Raw genomic sequence first — 25995 nt, forward strand, 5'->3', positions numbered from 1 at the left:
CTTATTTAACTGTGATATTTTTTCAAAGATAGTTTTGAAACACACCCTATAATTGATCTTAAGTAACAGTTCTTCCATAAAATCTCTACATACACACATACAAGAGGACTCTACTGATTAATCTTTTCTACAGCTTTCTTCTTCAAGAAGGTATTTGCATTAATACTTTTCTTAGTATTGGTATGTTTTCATTTCAACGAATAACAAAAATATATAAAAAAAATTGTTTATGGTATATCAATTGATCTCAATATAATTCTAAGTATAAAATCTCTTTATCATCTATATAATTCCACAGGGCCTGGACAACATTGATGAGCTGTTAGACTAATTCTGTATAAAATGATGAATTCTGAAAATCTCTGGTATTTGATATTGAACCACTAAAACCTATTACGCAGATAAAGTTAGATTTTTCATGTACTAAATGGAACAATAAAGCTTTAAATAGCATAGATATCTGTCTTTAATTATGACATGTAGGACTACCTTCAAGGCCTCCATCTCTGCAGATAAAGCTTCAATCTTTTCTGTATCTTGAACAAGAACATGTGTTCCTTTGACGACAGGAGGAGCATCTTCTATAGCTTTCTGAGCTGCTTCACGTTCTTTGGCAATCATTGAGTTTGCTTCATCCAGCTGAATTTGCATGGCTTGTAAAGCATCATTTAACTTGGATATTTCTTGAGCTCTTGCCTCCTCAAGATCCACCTGCATGGTTGCATGACCCATAGGCCATTGTTACAGTTAACTTCATAAGCACTGACTAGAAAAATACTCGGCATCCACTAAGTTAAAAATTGAAGAAAATGGAGATACACTGAATATTACAAATGGAATGGCATTACTTAATTGAAGTTATAATATAACAAGAAAATATTCCTACCCTCGATCGTTTCTCTAATTGCAAACGCCATGTAAGTTCCTCCACACGCTTCTCAAGTTTGTCCTTAGCTTCTTTGAGCGCCCCAGTTTCCCTTGCAGCCTAAAAAGTTTATATTCACACCCATCAATAGTTTGTACAATATAATAAAACAGAGAATTCATTATTGAACTTGCAAATCCCAAATGAAGATATGCATGCAAACACACTATCACAGACTGAACCAAGCTAAGTAATCAAAGTATTTGATGTTATGTATCATTGCTTGACTAAAGAATCATACTTATGTATCATATCTAACCATTTTGAATTTCCGAAGTTCTCTCCTGGCAACCCGTGATCTCCAGCCACATTGAGTAACAATAGCGGCCCTTTTCAAACTCTTATAATATGAATATTCTCTATAGCAATGCCAATGAGCCTGCAAGCAGTCATGAACAACAAATGGATCAAGTTCTAAGAGGTAATATAAAATTAATATTCAAAATTTTATCTCTTACTAGCGGAAAATAATATTCAAATAAAAGCCATTCAACAGTAAGCAAGCTTACCTGCATAATAACAGCAGCTCTTGTTTGCTTTCTAAACCTGAACTCATTGCGAGCGGTCATTGTTCTTAAACCAGTCTGCAGTGTGATTGCAGATGCCCTCAGTGAATTATATGACTTCCTAGCCAGATATCTTCTTAAATTCTTCTGGATCTTCTTCGCAGCAGCCTCCCTTCTCATATAGTCGTACAATTTACAAGCCAATCTTCCTGAAGTTTATTTAATAAATCAGCTAGAATCATAAACATCGGAAAAATAATATCTAAATACAATCTTCATGAAATGAAAAAAGGCACAAACCACAACAAATACAAGAGATCACTTGATAAAGTTTCAAAATAACTTAAAACTTTACCTCTCCACCGTGATTGCAAATGAATAGCAGATTTACGTAGCAAAAGAAACTCCTTCCGAGCAATATGAGTTCGAATCTGTCTTTGAATAGTTCTTGCTGCATTTCCTAGTACCCTTGCTCTGCGTGCATCCAACTCAGCCATCTGACCAGCTCTCAGGAAGACCTTTGACTTTCCAATCTGCAGTTGGCAATCACATGCTGCTAAGGCAAACTAGTTTTCATAATGACAGATCAATTGCACAAAAGAAGAAAATCCTCACATAAAATAAATGAGATTTCTCAAACACCATTTCATCAACTTACAAATCAGCAATACAAGATCTCGAAGAAAAATTTATTACCTCTACAAAATTCTCAGGAATGGAAAAACTAGCATGCAAAGAAGATTGCAGGTGGTATGTTTATGGGAAAGATTACCTGATAACCTTTGAGACCCATTTTATCTAGAATCTTTTGGCATGCAATTTTTTCATCAAAGCTGTAGGGAAACAACACAAAAAACAATCACTAAAACTGTAATACTAATTTGATATAACAAGAGTAATAAGAACTCTTTTGATAACATAAAATGCAGATTGCCTACTTTCCATCCAATACTTCTGGAGCAAGAAGACCAAATCGGTGAAGGAATTCATAGAAAGTCCGCCTGGTAGGATAACCAGCACAACTGATCCTTATGGCCTCAAGAACACCCTATATGTGTGAATAATGAAATTTTATTGGTAGTTGAGCATCAGATGCTGAGAAGAAGGATCAGAAACACTAAAAAGGGTCATTAATTGTTCAGAGAGTCCTTACACCACAACGTAATTGCTGAATAGTGTTGAAGTTCTCAAAAACTGCTGGCTTTAGAAAATTGTTTGGTTTCACACATCGGATGTAGTGGGGCTGTGTCGAGCTCAATGTCTCCATCAGAGATTGAAGTTGCAGCTGGATATTGAATTAATTGAATTATGCATTAACAAAAGGGACTTCACATGGAATGCAAATTACTGTAGAGAATGCCAATCAAAGGATAGAATGTTTGGGTGATGACTCACAGAGAAATATTATTTAACAAGTGAACTGTAAACAAGAAATTTTGCGTATCTGATTAGGCTCTTCTGAAATGCTGAAGCTAATACATACTGATCTTCAAAACATCTATCCCAGTAAAAAAACATTGTTATCCATTTATCCTAGATTTCAAACAAATTGAATGTGAAATTGAGAGGCTTATCGGACAAGTTGTATTATTTTATTCAAATATAATATGGATTTTTAACCTCATAGCTAGCATTCAATACTTGCAAAAAGGATTTAGAACCACCAACTAGCAACAAAAACAGGAGCAAGATACACGACACAGTCAACTTGCATTTATAAGCATCATTATTGCTCGTAATATCACAATTTTAAGAGAACATATCAGTAATTTATGAAAAAGGATGAATTCAAATAATATTAACATATATAAAATATGACCAATACAATGACACAAATAACATAGGTCCAATGATCCTCCAGCCAAACTTGAGTTATCACAGTGGTAGATTTTCAAGGATCAGTAGATTAAGCTTATAATTATGCTTTAACTAAATGCTCCATAATATAGAAGATTCTTGCACATTGAAATAAATGGAAGACAAAAAACCTTAAATCTTGAGCCAATGGAAGAAAACTTGGATGACTTTGATGTCTCTTCAGGAGATGGAGGAAACAAGGATGTTACAAAAGGCCATTTGGAAACACTCAACAGATCCTGATGTTCTGCCACCACATAGTTTTGTTCTTGTCCAGAAACAGATCAGCTTGATATGCGACCTGCAGCATTTTTCAGGGAAACAAGTATCAAGCACTGAACTCATGATTACATCAAAGAAAACAAAATTGAAACATTATTCTTTTACCTCTCCAGCATAGTGAGAGATGGTAAAATTGGTACGAGAAAACTTTGGCTTGATAAACCGCTTATTGTTTTTGAATGTCTGGTAAAGCTTCTGGGCAAGTGTTTCATGTGTTGACTTTGGAAACATGCTAAAATGCAAACAATTATTCAATAAATAAGTTCCAAATGTTAAGATCATTATGAGTAACATCAGCTAACGCATGGTTCTGTTGAAATCCTATAAGAGGAATATATCCAGAGAAAGCACAAATTTTCTTTTGAACGGGCAAAAGTAAAAAAAAATTAAATTAAAGGAAAAGGACAAAAAGTCAGGTAACCCAAGACAGTAAGAAAAGCAAAAATTTCAAGAGATAAGCGTACCATGCTTCATCAAGCAGCGCAATAATTCCTCCTGGTTTCTGTGTAAACAAGTAACACATGGCATTTTATAAACAGGCGAATCACAATTCAAAAGAAGAAAGGAAAAAAAAAATGCAGTCAATGTAAATTGACATTGACACGTTTCATGCTAGGAGCAGAAAAATGTTTCAGCATCATTGACATCAAACCTTATGCTGAATATGTAAATTTTTTATTTTCATTGTTCAGCTCTAAATTGTTTATGTAGAGCACAAAAGGCCAACTAAGTAGATTGTGTTACAAATTTGTATTTTGAGGAGAATATTTTAGAAGAGACGAACATAATATTAAAAAAGAAAAGTAATTTAGCAACAGGCATCAGTTAACAACTGCAATTCATTCTCCCATTTATCATACATAAAAGTTTTCACCATGGTCAAAGTAAGCATCCTCTAATATCACATAACTACAATGCATAATTTCAGTTAACTTTAATTGTAAAGCAACATGCCCCATAAACAACAAAGAATGACAGCGTGAATGCAAACATAATCTAGAAAAGATTTTTGATAATCCATTCTGAAGGTTCAATTATTACGAGATTGAAAGTAGTTAGCATAATGAAAATGTTGATCCACAGTTGGAATTTCTAAAACTAGATGAACACATTGACATCTCAGCTGACAAAATCAACAAAAATACCATAATGACATCTCAGCTGGAAAAATCAATAAAAACTCCCATAACCTTCCATAATTCCTAGCATGCCACTTTCCTGTATTAAGAAGAAAAAGGCTTACTGTATCCAGTCTTTTTCTTCCTTTTGTTGCAAGCTTTCCAAGAATTGGTAATTTGTGTTAGTTATCAAAATTTTATCACTAATTTTCCGACATTCAATTATAAGATTGTATGAATATGTGTGTTTTCTGTTTTTAATATTTTTATTGTTTCACTTCAGCAGAAAAAAATAAGACCATGAAATTGTATTGAAAATTTCCCACAAAGGTGAGTTTTGGAACACTTCTTCCCAGGAGCAGTCCAAAGCAGAGTTACCAATCGAGGAAGCGGGAGCGGGAAGCGAGGCACTTTCAAAAATTTAGGAAGCGGGGAAGCGTGGGACCACTTAGAAGAAAATTCCGAACCGTCTCGGAAGCGACCTAGGAAGCGAACCGGAAGCGAGGAGGAAGCGAAAAAAATGAAAAAATGGGGAAGCGAGGGGGAAGCGTGCTTCCCATAAAAGGGGGATGCTTCCCCTCACGCTTCGGAAGCGCGACGTTTCGCGCTTCCCCTTTTACCTAGGCGCTTCCGGTAACTCTGCTCCAAAGGTAAAGGTAACACACATTTGGCATATGGTAGTTGATACTCATATTCTGAATACTAGGAAGGTGAGTCACGAAGATGGAAGAGGGTAGTGTTCCAACTTCCAACGCACATGGAGGAGCTTGTTCCTAGAACCAAAACCAGTAAATGGCTAGTTGCAATCACTATCAGTGATATCGCCAATATTTTTAAAATATCGCTATATTATCTGCTATTTCAAGGTAGCTGATAATATCGGGAATATATCACGATATTTTCAAAATATCACCAAAAACAAAATATTGCGATTTAAATCTTTTTTTTTTAAGTTTGCATTTCCTATTTTTTTGTTTCTTTTATATTTTAAAACCTTTAAAACATGTTTCTTTATATTTTTGAAAGAAAAATAATGCAAAACTTATTATTTTCTTAGCTTTTTTGTTGTTATTTATATTTTTAAAATTTTTTAAACTCCCAATATTTTCCCGAGATATTCTCGAGATTTATCAACTTTTGAAAATCTCTCCAAGAAATACCCTCGCCGAGAAATTACCTCTAACGATACAGGTGACTATGGTTGCAATCATATACTACCTAGAGTAAGAATCTTGAGGAATTCAAAGGATGAGCAAAAAAGCAGGCCATAGGAAACAAACTAGTCTGCTAGCCTTCCCATGCATGGCAAAGTAATTTGGTCTAAGGCAGATGATCAAATAGTGAAAAATAATATTCTTTGCAAAATATTCTCTAACTTTTATCAGTGCAAAATTCAGTACCCATAAGTTTCTCCATGATTTATTTTATTAATTGAATGATGTAGGGCAAATACATCATTCAGACTACAACACCATGAAAATCAACATTATTCATGTTAATAGAGAAAGCAATTTAGTTTAATGAAACAAAAAAATAGAACAGCCTGGAACCTTCTCAATCAAATCCAACACATCTTGATTGTCAACAAATTCTATGTAGCTCCAGTTGATTTCCTCTTTTGTGTACTCTTCCTGCTCCATTTTGAACACATGCTGCCGTGGTATATAGTAGCTTAAGGTTATGGATTGCTGAAATATCAAACTGCCAAATAAAGTCACTAGAAAGTACTCAGAAAGGAATATAAACCTGATTAAAATGTTGTTGCAACTTCTCATTAGTGTAGTTGATGCAAAATTGTTCGAAAATGACCAGATGTAATTCACCATTAAGTACCACAAAAGAGAATCATGGATCAAGACCATTTTTACAAGCTAGAAACAGATACAAAAGGACATCATACCTATTGTTCTTAAAACTTTCAAATTCATAAATATCAAGAACTCCAATTAAAGTCTTTGAGTTTGGGTCTTGGCCAATAGAAACATTAATTGTATCAACCAGCCTGTGTAAAAAAGCAAATACATTCAATACATCCATAAACCAACATCTAGAACAAAAACTTAAATTTTTTACAGAGTAGCAAATACCATATAGACTTCAACAATGTTTCAAAAGTATAGGAACTTACCAATCAAATAGACGAGAGTATATCGTTTTGGCTAAAGCATCCCTGCTAAGCATAGCAGCAACAGGATCAAGGCTTCTGGTGATCACTTCTTCAGGTGTAACCATCACACGCTTACAAAGTGCATCTTCCAAGCTTTGTGCATCACACCTGAAAAAACATCAAGTAGAGCAAGATTAAAGTGGAAAACTGGAGATAGAATGCTCAATAGTTATTTTGAAGAAGATAAACTTACATAAGCAACTTTGCTGTCATTTGTAGGTGAAACCTAGACTGATCATTTTTCAATACAGAAGAATCTACTTCTTTGCCTTTGGCAAAATTAATATTGCCAAGGTGGAGAATTGCAGCAACAACCCTAAAAATTGATTCCTGAAGAAATAGATTAATGAACAAATAGAAAAGGCAATGTGAGTAAAAGCATAGTTAAGAAAATCTTCATAAAATGCATTTATATTGCAGTTGATCTTTTACAGACAAAGTGCCAACCTGCTCTTGTTCACTAATTCCAACAACATCCATAGCTCTTCTTGTTTCAAGGTACTCATGAGCATCATTGACACCATCCAGTTCATAGCAATTAGACTGATTGAGGTAATGAAAAGATTTTGGGTTGCCTAATTTATATTTCTCAATTTCCTGCAAGTTTGTGAATGCAAGGCCACTTTTAATAGGAGAATGGTTGTAAGCACAAATAAAAATATCCTATAAAGTGAAAACATAAAAACCTCAGTTGGTGCTGCACAAAGGAGGTAAAAGCAATGGTAGTTTCTCTCAGGATCTGAAATTTGACAAACACGAGATCTTTCAAGAAGGTAAGTCCTAACAGCTGCTCCTGATATTCTTCCATTTTTGTCAAATTGTATCTCAACAAATTTCCCAAAGCGACTATGAGAAAAAATGAGAAAATAAGTATGAGCACCACAAATACACTTGAACAAGATATAGATGTTTCACTAAATGAACAATTACTTCATCACCATCACCTAATTGAAATACAATTATCCATAGGAATGCAATCATAATGAAAAACTCACCTAGAGTTATTGTTTCTAACAGTTTTTGCATTGCCAAATGCTTCTAGGACAGGATTTGACTGTAATTTCATAAATAAAATATCAAAATCGTCCCCACTAATTTAAAATATTTGGTGAATTAATTTGTAGAAAGGAGTGTAATCTTACTTCAAGGACTTGTTGTTCAACTGTTCGCCCTTCTGTTCCACTTCGACCACCAAGATAAGCAAGATGGCACATAAGCATCTTTGTAGTCTCTGTTTTACCTGCCCCACTCTCTCCACTTACCAGAATAGAATTGCACTTCCCTTCATTTATCATGGCTCTGTTCCATCAAGAATAAGAAAAATAATTAACAATTTGAAAACAATATCCTATGTGCATTTACATAAGACTTTAGAAGTGTGTATGCACATCGTTTTCACATAATACATACATACATACATAATATGAGAACTAGAGTGTGAACCGAGATTTTCATGGGTTGTTTTGTTTTTTTCTTAAATCTGACCATATAGATGTGATTTAAGGTATTGGGTCTTGAAACATCTAATTTCTATGCATAAGCAAGATCTTTTTAAGGGTTGAAAATTGATGGCTTAGAATTTAAATTTTAAAGCATTAAAAAATGATCCAAAAGTCAATTCCTAGTGAATGATCTTAAGATTAATGTAATATATATATATATATATATATATATATTGCTGTTGCGAGCTAGTCAAACTAGTTTGACTAGCTAGCTCTCTCATTCTTTAATGAGAGAGGACTTCCCCTCTCCATTCCACTTTTTCTCTTCTTCTCTCCTCTACATTTCTCTATAAATATGGGTGGGTGGGTGACTTTGTAAGGTGAGAGAGTAATGGGTAGTTCTAGATATTTTTTAGTGTTCTTGAGTGCATTTTGTAGTGAGGTTTTCATGTATTTATTTTTTATGTATTTTATTGTTCATTATGAATGAAATATTTATTCACAAAACTTGTATTAGTTTGTATCTTGTTAGTATTCAAATGTATTTTGATTTGGCATTTGGATTACGATTTGGAATGTCTTGGGTTCCGTGCCATTTCGTGACATGGTATCAGAGAAAGGTAACTTGGTCTTAGTATGTGCTTCGAAAGAAAGATATTTCATCAAAAAGTTCATTATACAAAGCAGTATCTCTAAAACATTTACAATGGCACTTCACATATTCACAAGCGAGGCGAAACAGTAACGAGTGCGTACTGAATAATTAAGTGTCAGCAAACATCATACTTCAATGCAATAGTATGAACTAAGCGAGAAAATCACAAGTCTGAGTAGTCATGCATGTGCAGTATACGACAAGTACACGAACAAACTAATTTAACATTACAAAGCAACTTGCCTCACGATGAGACAGTTAGAAACATATGGCCACAGTAAAACCGCTCTCGAACAAATCAAGTCGTGTGCACAAGCATTCTAAACATGTATCTTTAATATAAGTGAGTTCATCTCGCAAAGTGGGTCTACAACCCGAAAGCTCATCAAGGAGTTCTACAACATGGATAAACAAGGTATTGTCGTACATACACTTAAATTTCGTGAATCCCATAATTATACAACGAGGGACATATACATCGAAAAGGGTGAAAAAGCCAAGTGTCATGAACACTTAGGTGGAGACAAAGTGTTCGAAACATCGAACCAATGCATTTGGGTAATTTAACCCTGTGCAGGCCAATAAGCACATGGTTTTATTGAAACATACCATTTCAAGCTTTACTTCGCCTCACATATTTGTGAATTCTCAAGGTGCATAGAGTGCTAAACTCCAATGCATTTAACATGTCATTGCACGTATGATCAAAACATATTTCTCCAACAGATTTAATTATATACTTTCATTATCATGACAACGACAAGGATATATGATTGCGAAAAGTGGCAACCATGTTATGCAATTGGAATGTGCGACTTAGTCAACTCGTTATTTAGGTATATTGATCTCGTGCAATTGGAGTGTGCGGCTAGCCCACTAGCTAACGACGCGAAGAGGCTGCGAAACCACAAAGGCGGGGCTTGCACGCTTGCTGCCCCAAAACCACAGCAGCAACCCAATCTGGTTGCAACAAAGGCTAAGCTTCGACCCAAAACTCGCAGCACCACCCAACAAAAATGCAGCCAAAGTGCTGCAACCGCACAACTCGGGAACAAAGTTTCCAAACCACCATAAAGGTGTTGCTGCTGCCACGCGAGTCCACCTGGCCCGCTGGTCTGGACAACGGTACAGACCTAGGCAGCCGAAACATTGGGACCCATGCCGTAGGTACTAATGCAGTCCCATAGGCTGCAGTCCGGAACTCTGTAACGAAGTGGAAGGCAAGACGAAAGGGAGGAATATCCAACAGCTGTGTTGGAACAGTTCCCAAAAAGGCTGACAACCTTACCCACCACACTGGTGGAAATGTCACCAAGCGCACACATGCAAGCCCGGTTTGGGCTGTGCTGCCGAACTGCGGCAGCACCCACGACAAGGTGACAACAACCCATAAGGATCCAACTGAAGAAAAAGACGGAGATGGACAACAAGCTGTACTGTCCCACAACCCACATACTGCTGGGATCAAAACCCCTGGACCAAGTGGGTTTGGCCTCGGAAGAACCACCAATGATGGTTACGGCAACAAGAAGAGGTATGCAACACAAAACATAAAATTATTGATGTAACAATGTGAACCGTGAACAGATACAAGTGGACATGTATGTGCATCGTGTCATTCGTGCGAGAACTAGTCAAGTGACAATACAAACATTGCATGCTATGATGAGACAATTAGAAGCATTTGTCACGATAAAGCGTGACTCGCAAGCTGCGCCAAGGTTCATAAACCATATATTACAACCATAAGCGAGCTCGTCTCGCTAAGTGTGGCCATTGCCCGCAACAGGACTCGCCAAGGAGTTCCAAATGTCGCATAAGTCTCATAAGACTGCGACTCCATGAGGGTGCCTCAAACTCCCTCGTACTAAGGGAAAAATACATGTAATTTGCCATTGTGATTGTACATTCGAATATCACCAAGGTGAACTTACAGTAGCATTCATTAGAGCAAAAACTTGTGTGCTCAAGTGTGTACAACTACGTTACGTAACATCATCAAGATACATTTAAATCATTGAGTTATGAAGTGCCAAGGTGTCAAATACATATGACAAGAGTGGTGCCATCCTTGAAATAATTCGTTCAACAAGTGTCATACATTCAATTCCGCAAACACCTCATTTATAAAGAGGCATAAAACAAGACATTTGATCAAATGTAATCATATTGCGTACTATGCAAGAGCGTACACATGCATAATTATCCATTATCCGTATTGATGGGTTTAACTTATTATTATTACGTGCTTTGTTACCAAAATCTTGCAACACATAGCTCATGGTGATTTGTTTAAATAAACACGAAATTTGTACCGTAGCTACGTGTTAATGTGTGTGGCCGGATATGATAAGTGAAGTGCCGTAATCTGCTAGACGAGCCTCCTCAATATGGAAAACCTTATTTTTGTGCACATACTAAACATTTTTATGCAAATAGCATTGGACAACGTGTACTCGTAGCGTAGTTCGTGGCTAACCAACCACTTATGGGTTCATTGGGATATTGGATCCTGCATAAAATGCTTACACGCAGCCCCAAAGACAGCAGTTCAGAGACTTGCTAAACAATCTGCAAAGCGTGGTAAAAAGGGGAGAAAACCCAGCCGATGGCTGGAGTTTGACCAAAACAGACTCACCACGAAATCTCACCACACGATGCCATGTGGCAAACCTGTGCACACAACAGTCCCAAAGGTGAGCTGCCCTGCAGAAAAACTCGAGGCAGCTACCATCGCGATGACAACAACTACTTGCTACTGGAGCTGCACCACCGGGACCAAAACGGTTGGTCAAGGAAAGATTACACCACACGGGCTGCAGCCATAGCGAAGACTCAGGTCTGGACTGGTTGGTCTAGACCCCCAAACGACTGCACTCAGACCTGACAAGGTCTGGACCACGTGTCCAGACCCCACGTGGTTCGATCATCAGCAAGTGAAGGGGTGCAGGCCTTTCAGCCCGCACACGGAGGCAACCCACCTGCTGCAACTTGGTTGCAGCAGGCTCTCCTAACAAGGTCCAGGTCTGGACCGACTGGTCCAGACCTAAGTTTGCTCCAGCCAACAACCAAGGAAAAGGGTGCAGGCCCTGCAGCCTGCACCCGGTTGCAGCCCATACGCTGCAACTGACACAGCAATCCAAGCCCAGCTGGAGGGTGAGAAGGGATTACGCCCAAATCGAACAGAAAATGTATGGCGTGCAAGGCAAGACGCTCAACTGAATATGATGGGACAGTCCCTTGACTGGTCTGGACCATAGTCGATCCAGACCCAGTCCGACCAAAGGGAAAACGGCCCACACTCACCCGAGTTGGTGGGGTTCGGTCAGGGTCTATGACAGGTCTGGACCGAGTTCGGTCCAGACCATGTCAGGTCAAACAGGGTGTCCGAAACCCCAAAGCCACCGAATGGGCTTGGCTGAAAAGTTTCACCAGGTCACCCGGGAAGGAAAAAGGGTGCCCCAGACTGACCCATTGGTGGTCGGCCTGGGGTCACCCAAAGACAAGAAGGCATCCAAAAAATTTTTGGGCGCCCAAACAAGAATCTTGAGAGTGGCAACAAGGTGAATGGGGCTCAGCCTGACCACCCCGAGCCAGCATTGCCCGAACCCTAGAGGGTCGACCTAGCTGGGCATGGCTGCTGGACAAGGGAGTCGGTCTAAGGCTTCCTAGCCAGTCGAAACCCTGCTGCTATAAATGCGAAGAAGGTGCGTTGAATCAAAGGAAAAACACAGGAACAATGTTGACGGCTTCCAAACATTTCAGCTATGTTAGAAAATAGGAGAAGTGAAGCAAATGCATGAAGTGGAAAACAAGAGAGATGGAATATGAAACCCATGGCGTTCCACCTCTACTGTGCTCAATGAAGTGCATCAAACGAAAAGCAAGGGCAACGGGAAAGGACCAAAAATGATTTTTGCATGCTAGTACTCAATAAAACACACGAATGGAATGCATGCAAGCAAACTAACCGAAAATGGCATTCATGGTTCTGTATAAAGGAAAGCTCACAAAAATGCAAGGGCACATCAACTCGCCCAATCGAAATCCACCAATGGAAATAGAGAGAACGGTGTCTCACCTTCGAGGCTTTACAATGGAGGAAATGGAGATGGTGGTGTCCACGGTTTCGAGTCTCCACACCACACACACACACACACATTTTTAGAGATAGAGGAGAGAGAGGAGAGCAAGAGAGGAGAGAGAGAAGAGCTCTAAGAAACTCGCCCAAGGGGAAGACCCTTTTCTCTCTCTTCAAGACCTAAATAGGTAGGTTTATCAAAAAGGGATGGTTAGGATCTAAAGAGGAGTGATGGGCGACTGGGGTGCTCCACGCTCCCTCATAGCCAGCCCACACCCAATGCATGTTGAGCTCTTGAACTTTTTATTTTTTCTTTCAAAAACGCCATTCAGAAATGCCTTTATAGTTTTCAAAATTTACAATGAGATGCCCTAAGGTGCCGCCCAAGCCAGCCATACGAGTTTTTTCATTTGAATTAGCTCAAAAAGCTTGCAAAAATGCCATGGGGAGCCAGCCCCATGCCCCCTTTTTGGAAAACTCGCCCCTCATAATGCTTTATTATGAATCTTTTTGAAAAGACCAAGGGCCAATCATGGCCTTCTTTTCAAAAGCCATGCAAAAACTTTCAAAATCGCCACCCAGCTGGTCAAACCTTGACCAGCTGGTCAAACCTTGATCAGCTGGTCAACCATGATTAAAAACGTCCTCTAGAGAGGACACTCAATGGATTTGGGTCCTCTCCTAGTTGGTCCGGTCCAAAACCAAAATCACTAATGTACATGTTTCAAAACCACACTTAATTAATGCATTAAAATACTCAATAAATTCCAATAAGTCATTTAGTACTCTTTATAATCTCAATTAACATGGAATGCACAATGCCTTTCAATAAAATTGCCTTTTGTTTGCAAGAATTAAGCGTATTAAGATTCGGGTCCAATCGTAGATCAAAACTCGTAATTCACATACACTGACAAGGTTTTTACGTCGTATAGGTCCCAAATTCGGGGACAAACTATAAAAATATATTATAATTTAACCCTTAAAATTTCAAAGATCAATTCATCCAGAATTAGGCACATCTTACTTACACAGTATATTTTACGCGATTTTCAGGTCGCACGCACAAAGCTAAATCACAAGGCACATTCAAAATATACTTAATTATGAAATTTAACCTCGTAAATATACGAAAGCACACATATCAACATTAAGTAAGCAGTAAATTCCTCAAAAAATTCATGGGTTTTATATCCTACCCTCCTTAAAAAGGATTTCGTCCGCAAAATCACAAAACAACAATCAACAACAAAATGGTCAGATCTCGTCTGACAGCGCCTAATTGGCCATGACTAAGTCTTCTGTAGACTTCTTAGGACAAAACTTGGCAATATGCCTGGGTTGTTCACACTTGAAACACTTGCCATCGAAGAGAGGACAAGTTCCAGAAGCATGATCTTCATCGCATCGTCGACACTTCCGCGGGATAATCGATCGCTGGGATCGCTTACGCTGGCGGTTCTGAGATATCTTCTGACGCTTCCGCTCTCTCTCATGTATCAACGATTCGGTAGTCTCAGGGTCTGTCTTATCCTTAAAAGCATTTTAGGCATGATTTCTAGACATTTTCCTATCCATTCCTGATAAAAAAAATGTATTATATTTTCACATTTCTACTATAATTCATGTCAAATCACCTGTGTCTTGTCATCAACATAGGACTTTCAACCTCCCCTCTGCATATTGTATTTCTTGTCTCAAGTCTCACTTGCAGGAAAACCTGGAGGATGCTGACTCTTTTAAGCTCTGTATTTTTCATTTATTTTGCTTTATGTCAGAGATATAATAATCAAATTTGGAATAATATTTACTTTTACTGCTTAGATTAGGATGCATATCATGTAGTTTGATTTCTGCAATATTCTGACTATGTGGTTCATGCATTGCATTTCAAAATCACCATGGATGTACATGAATGACACGTGCACCAACTCTTAGGGAGTTGATGAACTCGGTGGAGTCCATATTTATGGCCCTAGTCGGAATATGGACGAGACCCAGATTCAGCATCTTTCTACTAGTCACACAGAGCCTACACTCTTAGCTATCTTCAAAATAGCACATCATATTTCCAATTTTGTAAAATATTATGAATTAAATCAATTAAACCCTGAACATGTTCATGGCAATAGTCAGAATATGTGAAGAATTTACTTTGGCTTAATGCACATTTTTCCAACAAATTTCTCAGAAAGTTTTTCCAGATATCCTTTTCAAAGTGCATCCATCCATTCAAATCATTTGCATCATGAAATCACTTGCATTTCTCAACCCTTTTCTTAAGAAAATTTTCATTCCATGGAAATCAATTCCTCAAGAAATTCTGAAAATTTTCAAAGTCGGATTTTCCCAAGTCAAGTTTTCCACGATTTTCCCTGGAAAATATTATTTTCTTAAGATTCTTTTTTCAAAAGGGGTTTCTCATCTTTCTCAAGAATTAAAATCGATTTTCAAGTATTTCAAGGCTAAAATTCTAAAAATCTCAATTTTCTGATTTGATTTTCTTTCTCCAAAGAGTTTTTCAATGGATTTCGATCATTTTTCTGAGAAACTTTTCAAAGCTAGAGTTCTCCTGACCAACATTTTCTCTTCAAGTGTTCACCTTTTTTCAAGAAGTACTTCTACTTTTTCAGGATTTTCAACCATTCATGATTTTCCCAAATCTTTACAAACTTTCTTGAGATTTCAAATCCTTTTATCAAAGTTTCCTAAGAAATTTATTTCCAATTTTTCTTAGAAACATTTTCCAACTCCAAAAGCATTTTCCAAGCATGCATCATGTTTTCCAACTTGCATTTTACAAAATTTCATAGCACATGCCTGAATTCTCTGTGCATTTAGGATAGAACACAATTTCGATGATTTAACTAAGTCAAGCACACATTTGGTCCTTGGTTCGATTACCCCTGTTAAAGGCGGTAGGAACGGTCGAACCTCGTACCGACAGGTCGAGCCCCATCCTATGGATTTTCCTGCTATTTTTAAAAATGGAGGCAAGTATTTCAAAATAATTTTCAAACTCTGGTCAAGTTTGACTCGCGAAAGAATGTTTTCCTCTCTCTCTCCCGCAGAGAAGGAAAGACGAAAAATTTTCGCGACGATAACAGGTTTGGCGACCGAGATGGGACCTGTGCTCGTCTGATCAAAAGTGTGCTTGACTAAGTTCAATTCTCGAAACTGTGTACTCAAAATGTCAGCTCTTTTTGCTTTCTGATATCATGCTAACCTAGGATCCTAGATTCTGACCTAGCTGACATTGATTGCATATAGACTAGGCATGGTTTGGTAGGACTATATTGAGGAGATATTTTCATGCTCACATAGACTTAGGTCTAAACACAACTCTCTTCAATTTAGGATCTGAATGCAAACAATGTATGCTTCTGTGATCATCTCAAAATTTTTCCTCTCTTGTGGTTTCTCTCTCTTCCTTCTCTTTTCCTTTTCTAACCTCGATTTTCCTCTTTTTTGAAGGGAGGAAAATAAAAAAAAGAAAAGAAAGAGAGAAGAGAAAAGAAAGAAAGAAAGAGAGAGAAGAGAAACTCTTTTGCACGGTCTCACTTGACCTTGATTTGAAAAGTATTTAGAAATTTAACTCGCCTCCATTTTGAAAATTTGTGGGAAAAATGGAGAGATGGGATTCGCTCGTCTATACGAGGTTCGACCGTTCCTGGCGCCTTTACCAGAGGTAATCGAACCAAGGATCGAATCTATGCCTTTTGCTTTGCCTAAATATCATCTAAGAATTTATCCTAAAGATCTAAATGCACAAAGAATCATGCTTGTGCAATGCAAGAATGTATGCTCTTTTTGAAAGATGTTTTGAAGATTTCCAAGTATTCTGAGATGAACTTGGTAATGGAGTGAAGAAATGTTTGAATCTTAACTTTAGAACTTAAGATAGATCAGAGAAGTTCTAAGTTTTTGAAATAAATCAGAATTGGAAGAATAAATCTTGATTTTGAGAAAGAATGACTTGAAGCTTTTTGAAAATGAAAGATAAATGAAGTTTCAAAGTCGGAAATGGACTTTGAATTCTGAACTTGAATTTAGGAAAGGAAATAAATACTTGAGACGGAATTGAATTTAGATTTTGAAGTTTGAATTTGGAATGGACTGAGAAAATCAAATGGTATTTATGAATAGAAATGGATTTAGGGAGTTCAAAATGAGATCTGGGAATGGACTTGGATTTGAAATCTAGATTTTGAAATGGAATTGAATCTTAAAATGGATTGAAGATCTGGGATCTGAGATCCAATGTAAAATTGGGTTCTGGATCCTAAGATGGATTTGGATATGAAGTCTGAGATCCAAAGTGGAATTGGATTCTAGATCCTAAGTGGATTTGGATCTGAAGTCTAAGATCCAACGTAGAATTGGATTCTAGATCCTAAAGTGGAATCGGATCTGAAGTCTGAGATCCAAGGTGAAATTGGTTTCTGGATCCTAAAGGAAATTTTGGATCTGAAGTTTGAGATCCAAGGTGAAATTGGATTCTGGATCCTAAAGGAAATTTTGGATTTGAAGTCTGAGATCCAAGGTGAAATTTGGATTCTGGATCCTAGAATGGATTTTGGGTTTTTGAAAGTCCAAATGAGACTTTTGAAAATGGTTCTGGGTTTTGAAAACCCAGATTGAATTTAAAATTTAAGAAGGGTCAAGCTTTGAAATTCATAATCAATCTCAAACTTTGATTTTGAAGATAAAAAATAAACTTGGTTTTGAATTTTGAAGATGAATCAGAAATTTCAAAGTTAATTTGAACTTTGAATTTGATTGGAATTTTGAATATAAGATGAATTTTGGAATTTCAAAGTCAAATTTGAACTTTGAAATCTGATTTGAATTTGAATATAAAATGTATTTTTGAAATCTCAAAGTTAAATTGAACTTTTGAGATTGAAAATGAAATAGAATTTGAAAAATAAAAGGATGAATTGGATTTTATAAGAATTGAGGATTGATTGAAGAAGATATTTACATTACTTGGAGTTTTTGAAAAAGGGGATTTTGAAAATATGATGCGGTTCTATCCTAAATGATGAATGAATTTAAAGAATTTTGAAATTGGATTTTGAAAATCATATTTCATTCTTTACATGAATTGAAATAAGATTAAAAATATAATACATCCTTGACTATGGTCATTGAATGTATTATATAATAATCTATATTTAAATTCAAGAGAAGAATAAAATACATTTGGTGCTTTTATAGAATTTAAAATGAAATTAGTTCTCAATATACGCTGACTATGGCCATTGGTATATATTTTGAGTTAATTTTAAGTTAAATTCTGATAAAAGAAAAATATTTAAGGAAAATATGATGAATTTTGAGAACGGATCTAGTGTGGATCCAGTGTTATTTTATAAAAGATAAAAACACTAAGTCTTGTTCACATCCTGACTATGGCCATTGATGTAAATCATCAACTTAGGATTTATTACCTCTTATGAAATGGTGCACGTGCCATTCGTGTTCCCATTTGTGAGATTTTGAAAAATAAAGGTAAAAGCATGAAAAACAAGCAATTTATGATATTTACAATGCTCATATATACTAATCTAAAGTTGGAAATGGAAAGATTCTTATTAATGCCCAGCTATTACAATTTTTGAATTGCAATTGAAAGGATAAATCTCTAATTTTAGGAAGGAAACCAATATTTTCTCACTCATTCCCTGCAAAACAGAGTTAGCATAGGCAAGAGATGTATATCATAAGAGATGTCATAGTTGAAACTTCAGACAGAATGATGGGATGCTTACATCTAAGTCATATACATACAGGATGTTACTGCAATACTGCTATATATGTGTTGGACCAACCTGTAGGTGGTACTCTAATTCTGCAGAAGGATAGTTGGAGGAGCTAGGAGCTGTAAAAGGCAGTGAGGAAGAGATGCAGCAGTGGGGCTGAAGGCTGCTGGTTTGCTGGAAAAATGTCAACAACCACTATGCTGTATAGTGGTGGCATGTGCTTGTGAAGGAAGCTGTGCTTACAGTAGGTGTTATGAAAGTGTTGGAGGTGAGTGTGTGTGCTGAAGTGTAGTAATTGTAACAATAGTGAATGTGATAGGAGGGGATGAAGGTGTAGCCGACTGGACCTATAGTAAGATGCTGCTATAGTTATTGGAAGTGATATGCTGCAATGGAAGGAAAGTGTGAAAAATGAATGTTGGGAGGTTATGTGCAGCAAGGTGCTGCTAAGATGATGTAAAAATGTGTGCTGGGAAGTAAAAGATGAAGTGGTTAGTGTTGTAGCAGGAAGATGGGTGAGGTAGATAATACAAGGACAGGGAGTAGATATTTATGCTGTAAAACAGGAAACATAGGAACAAAATGGGTTGTGAAGCAGGGAATGAACAATGGTGTTTGCAACTAATGAAGATGCAACAATGGTGACAGTAAGTGTGACTTTCAGGGTATAATTTGTGATGTTCAGAATGTAAATGTGCGGAGGCATAAGTGATGCTGCAGGGTGTAATGAAGTGGATGTTATGACATATATATTATTGTAAATAGTCATGGAAAGCAGTGGTGATATGTGGAGCTGTGGTGAATATAAATCGGCAAACAAGGTAGGATGATGATATCGGTGCGATGGTAAGCTGGTCTTCTTTGCTATAAGGATGGAAAGAGAGAAAAATAAAGAGGGAGAAAGAAGAAATGAGATATTCACTGTCACCATTTATATGTGAGAGATGTGCTCCTGATGAACTAACCTTTGTACTCTCCTCATTCTGAGCCAATGAATGTACCAACATGTAGCAGTAGGAATTGGGTCTTTGGTGCTGAATAGTGAACGAATCTATCTCTGCCAGACTTTAAACAGATGCAATTTATAGTAATGACATTATTTATGTCTGGATTCCAAAATATAATGCTAATCTCTCCATAAAAGAGCTTACTGCCATGGAACGAGTGTGATTTCAGCATCACCACGTGGTTTGTAAATGATAGTAGATGAGGTATATTCTTTATTTCTAGCTCCACGTTCCCAAAATTTGAGGCAGATAAGACCACCAATTTCCTCTTCTGGAAGTCTAACTATCATCGTGCCTATCACAGATGCATTTGAGGAAAATGCGAGTAGAGGAAGAACTACCATGATTTCATTAATAGATTGATAATTCCTTTCACAAATCTGGACCTCTGTCATCTCGCGATTGTAGAATGGATGGTAGAACTGTATATGATAATTTTCAGTTAGCAGAACAAAGATATCAATAACAGACCTGGCAGCAGATTTACTTCCCCATAAACCTTCGTAAGCCTCTGAAATGGGATAAGAGAACTTAATACCCATGATGAGCTTTAAAGTTTCCATAGAGGGTATTTTGAGAAGGTGGATTCGATTATCGGCACATGAGACAGACGAAAGACCAGGGTCTAGGATTTCCACAAATTAGAGAAATTAAGATCCAATACGTAGAAGAGAATGCTTCTTCTCTGTATTCAACTGTCAACAAACAAGAACTCCTTCCTTACTGTCTGAGAATGGATACGCCCCATTAGAGAAAAATGAAAGACATTTTACTTTAGTTGGACGCCAATGCCATGTTGAACAAGAATCGGCATCATCTTTGTCTTTCACAATAGGCCCTTGATCCTCAACATTTGTCATACTCTCATTCAGAGAGTATCTATTCTGAGAAAAAGTTCTATTTCCAAACCTTCTTCAAATCAAAAGTCTTCCGCCGACAACAATCCTCTCACTTGGGTGAAGTTCAAGAACTGCTATCTTTGTATTTTTTTTTTGAACTAGTGTAACTCACAGAAACATTTCATACAAGAAGTTTCTTCATGCTGTACCTATCACCAGAGCTGCTAACAACCAAGGACGTCCTAGTTAAGAGTCTTCCAAGTAGAACTGATTTTGCCAAGTTAACCAGATGAACGTTCCTGCTTGTGACTTTCTGCTGCCCACTACCATTGCTTTAAAAGATCGTCTTAATCAATTTTGCCGACGCAAAGTCCCAACATCTCACAATACCATCCAGAGACGATGTCCAGCAGTTGCGTGGAAGCTTACTTGCAAGACCAGAAACTCGTACAACAATTACAAAAGTAACTGGCACTGTATGACCTTCCAACTCTGATATCAGCAGGCTTGTGGAGGTACCAAAGATTGAAACAGTATCCCCGTGCACAGGTAGTTTCTTTCCATCATCAGAGAAAATCAGAGGCCGAGACACCAAATTCATGCTTAAACTTGGACCGAGAGGAAGGAGATCTTCCTTTTATACTTTTGCAGGCTTGATCGAATTATCTCAAAGAGAGAAAAGAGAAAAAAACGGGATAGATGGGAAAAATGAGAAGCGAAGTTTTAAGGAGGGATAGATGAACCTTATAGAGCAACATGGAGTGACATTAAGAATGTGATGAATCAAAGAAATAGGGAAGATAATAGCAATCTAAACAGGTTGCATACAGATTTCCCCAAAATTTCAAGCAATTCCATTGAGCATAAGATCGTAACACTGATAATTGGTGAAGAATCTGTAACACATTTTCTTTCAGGAGGATGCATCAGATGTTTCTGGAGAGAAACTTCAATGGAAGTTTTAGGAAGATGATATTAAAGTATAAGAGGCTTGAGATCGGTACAAGCGTATGTCAAGTGCTACTACATGCAGAGACTGAATTAATGCAGAAAAGAAGAGGAATAAGGCATGATAAGGGGTATATGAATGAGCACTCAAAGAATAATTGATGTTATGAACGAAAATAACAATGAGATACAGATGCAGTATATATATATAAAAAAATGTAGGACCATATTCGTCCCTGTGATTTTGCAACATGCGGGTCGATTCTGCTATATGCAGATCGACCCTGCAATTTATGCATTTAACGAATAGAAAACAAAGCAATAAGTTATGCAAAAATTGAAGTAAAAGAGTGTTTCAGATGAAAAAATTCATATAAAATCAAAGGGGGAACTGGAAATTAAACTAAAAGAGCGTTTAAACATAGAAGCAAGGGAGGGGAAACACTCGTTTACACTATGGCAGAGCATAAACGTATGTTGTAATGAAATTAGGAGGCTACCAACTTGCGTTTATGTTACGGCAAAACATAAACGCATGTTTGCCACAAAAATCAAGAAGCAGTAGCATATGTTCATACTACAGTCGAGGCCTGCTAAAAAGAAAAGAAAACGAAAGTCATAAAAAAGAAAAGAAACAAAGAATATCACAGAGATGCTACTACCCCGATGAAATCCCATGGAACAGGTGATAAATCGAAAGGAATGTATTAGAAAGAAAAAAAAAATTTAGAGATCATGAAATGAGATAGGGATGAGAGAGAGGGGGGATAAGCAATCAGAAGAGAAAATTGTACCTGAACCGAATCGCCTTGAAGGGAGAAGGTATCTCTTTCTCCTGCTTCCCCACTCGATGGATTGACTTCCTTTACAATGGAGAGGAATCAGAGTTCAATTGCTTGAAGAGGAGATTTTGATGCGCCAAAAGACGGAGGGATGAAGCTGGATGTCTTGATCGGGGTGAATGATGCCTGAGCCAGGAGGGGTGAAGACGGGTGGATTGTGAAGGAGAAGAAGATGGAGAGGCAGAAGATGGATCTCCCCTCCTCTTGCGTGCTCCCCTTTTTAAAGAAGAAGATGAGCATTCGAGAGAGGGGCTGTTGGTTGAAGATGAGAGGTTGAGGGAGAAGAAGTTGTTTAAAGATGGAGGGTAGGCAAGCGAGAGGGAGGATGTGCGGGAGATGGCCGTTAAGAAAATTTTCAAATTTCTCAATAGAGGTTCTCCTTTTCAGGTTTTTTCTAGAAAATGATTTTTATTTTCAAAAAGAGGTTTTAAGAGAGGTTTTTAGCAAAGTTCAACTCTTTCAAGCTTAAAAACCATTTGCTTTCTTTTATTTTTTCCATTTTTTTTGATTTTTGTGTTATTTTTATTTTTTGTATTTTTTGGAGTAGAAATCTAAGATTTTACGAGAAAACAAAGACTAAACATTAATTTTTTTGTATTTTTCTGAGAAATATTTACATAAGTGTTTTTCCGAGAATTTTAGACCATTTCAGAGAAATTTCTTCAAAAAAATAGGTTTGGACCCAGATTTTTGAGACAATGTTCGAGTTTTGACACCCGAATCGAGAAATATAACGTGATGGATCCAAACGGATGTCGGAGGGACTGTCTGAGCTATTTAAAAATTAGTTTTGGTATTTTCTATAATTTTAATTTTAAAATTTGGACAATGAGACTCAAATTTGGATCTGGATAATGGATCCAGATCCGAAATCAATTTAAACATATAAAACGAATTTAATTTCAGTAAAACTTGAGAAGTGAACTGGAATTTAGGCTCAATTGCTCAAAAAATGATATCAGAGGCAAAAAGAGAATATTTACAAGATTTTGAAAAATTTGGGGTGTTCAGAGCTTCTTTAAAGATTTTCAAAATCTATCTCTTTAGGTTTTAGAGCCCTCTATTTCTTACATGTGATCATTTTTTTCAAACCCCCTTACCTATCTTTACCTGGTCTTCACGTTGCTGAGCTCTCTTCCAGAACCCTAGTTCGGGACAGTGCCTCACAACTGAGCCACTTATTTGGGTCAACGCCCCCCTAAAACGTACCGCGGGCCACAGACCGAAGTATATTGGTAGGCGCTCAAGGATGTTGGAAAACCTTACCTTAGAACCGGAGTTGAGATTATATGCCACGTACCTCGAATTTCGGTTCGGGTATATCGGCATAACTGGATTGGACAAAGATGATCTGAACCTAGAGTTAGGATTAAGGTCCTACAACTGCTTTCCAAAATGTTGCATCTAGAGTCAGCCTTCTCGAGAGTGTTGTATGTACTTCGCCTTTCTCAGTTCCTCATATTTCCCATTTTTCCCAAACTATTAGACCATTTTCCAAATATCCTCATTTTTTCATTTTCACAAAATATTTTTTTTTATTTTCTCAAACCCTGGATGATTTTCCCAACCATCTAATTTTTTTTCAAAACTCCAGGTGATTTTTCATTCTTCCGTTCTACTGGATCTTAAATTTTCAGCTGCACTTTTTTATCCTGCCTGCAATTTTCTAAAATCATATGTTTTCTTGGATTTTCAATCCTTTTGTCTATTTGCAAAATTCTTCACATTTTCCTCATGGTTGACGACCTCGCCTAGGTAACAAGACACATTTTTTGTTGTTTACTTCTCTTGCAAAGAATGACAACACAATTGTCGTGATTTCAGTGGCGACTCCATCCCTAGTAATGGGATATTCTTTCAATTGTCTACCATATCATCAATAATCATTTTCATCCCAATCCAAAAATTTCCTCAGAGTCTAATCAAGACCTTATCATGCAGCGAACCTTCACAGCATTTGATGGTTCAGACAAGGTCAGAAAAGAAGACCGCACGAGCTCAAAATATTATCTACTCCTCAACTTCAGAAGAAGAGATGGACTCGCCAAGATCGGTCGGGAGTCAGGGTCAACAAGAAGATGATGGCATAGATCCTCAGATGTACGCCATGTTCCAGAAGATGATCAAGAAAATGATGAGCGAGCAAGCTGACACCAGTTCAGAGAAGAATCCTTTTAGCCTCAAAGATCATGCAACTAAGAAGTCCACCAAGTCTTCTATGAAACATGTTCAACAAGAAGACACTTCAGAAGAATCAGCAGATGATACAGATGAAGAATGCGAGATCATCCCAGAAATCACTCGCAAGCCAAAAGTTCAAGCAGTGACAGATCCTTTTCAAGCGCAGTTCAAAGAAATGGCTAGAGTAATGAAAGATGTGCAGACCCGCGAATGGGTAAGAAAGTTTTCACAAGTGAGATTTCTATGATGGCTTAGAAGGAGACGATAATATGGAAAATCTTCCCCGTAAGTTCATCAAATTCGATGGTTCTGGTGATACCAAAGCCCACCTCGCCATCTTCTTCACCTAGTGCTCCAAATTCAAGAAAGACAATAAGGCCTTATTTCTCTGTTTTCCTCGCAGCCTGAAAGGCACTACCGCCAAGTGGTATTCCGAGCATATCAATCCAATTGAACTACGAGAGTTCGATATGGTGGTCAACCTATTCATTGAGTGATTCTTGTTCAATACTGAAGCGCTACCAACGTTAAATCACCTCTGTAAACTGAAGCAGGGAGACAATGAAAAAGCCAAGGACTTCATTCGCAGATGGAGAGAGACCTGCAACAAAATGAGGGATCCTATATCAGAAAGGCATGCTTTATCGTCGATCCTCAATAATTTTTTGCAACCTCTGAGAGGATTAATCTCTACCTCACCCTCCAGGTCTTTCATTGAACTCATTGAATGAGCTGAATGACTTGAGGTGGGAATGGAGAATGGTGTCTATGAAGGCATTACTACTGCAAGAAGCAATCAAGATACCAAGAAGAAGGCTTATTTCACTCTTTCGACAAAAAATAGCAAAGGCAACAAGAAAAATCATGGTAGCAGTTTGGAGAGTTTCGAAAGGCAAAAAGGGAAGGACATCAACAGTAATAAACCTCTCCAATCCAGCCCTCAGCATAAGAAGAAAGATCAGGAAAAACCAAAGTGCAAGGATTGGAGAACTGATCGAGAATTCACTCCTCTGGATCAGACACTTGAGAGTATCATGGAGTATATGCTTGCAAAAGACATTGTCCGGTTGCCTAAAGTCACTGATCCCCCAGCAATTATGGGAAAATTCAAAGAACAATTTTGCAAGTTTCATCGAGCAGTAGGGCACGATACAGAAAACTGCTTCGTCCTTAAGAACATTGTTCAAGACTGCATTGACAAGAAGCTCCTCGTTGAAGATGAAAAGGAGGACTAGTCATCCTGACTAAGCTTTTTCCACAATCATTCCAGAAGCTGACAATGCCGACACTTTCCCATTTCTCATCTTGCTTTTCAAAATAATAATGTATTCCCATTCTCTTTCCTTGATTTTAAAACATCAATAAAATCATCAAACTTTC

The 25995-nt window shown here is 37.4% G+C and overlaps 1 pseudogene across 1 annotated transcript; it reads right to left on the reverse strand.

Annotated features, from left to right (window-relative positions):
- Nucleotides 1-423: 423 nt before the first annotated feature.
- On the reverse strand, nt 424-21245 carry LOC149828595 (myosin-9-like; annotated as a pseudogene). Its single transcript, XR_016434128.1, has 22 exons — nt 21035-21245; nt 20277-20316; nt 7998-8154; nt 7851-7909; nt 7542-7701; nt 7303-7452; nt 7049-7185; nt 6817-6963; nt 6589-6690; nt 6435-6492; nt 6239-6340; nt 4035-4072; nt 3676-3802; nt 3420-3589; nt 2585-2716; nt 2370-2479; nt 2204-2264; nt 1787-1964; nt 1435-1640; nt 1185-1304; nt 887-985; nt 424-711 (listed from the first exon to the last, which is right to left on the reverse strand). The product of XR_016434128.1 is annotated as a myosin-9-like (transcript).
- Between the last annotated feature and the right edge of the window lie 4750 nt (nt 21246-25995).

Source organism: Nuphar pumila, chromosome 9 (genome assembly GCF_984573655.1).
Source record: "Nuphar pumila chromosome 9, dmNupPumi1.hap1.1, whole genome shotgun sequence".
NCBI lineage: Eukaryota > Viridiplantae > Streptophyta > Magnoliopsida > Nymphaeales > Nymphaeaceae > Nuphar > Nuphar pumila.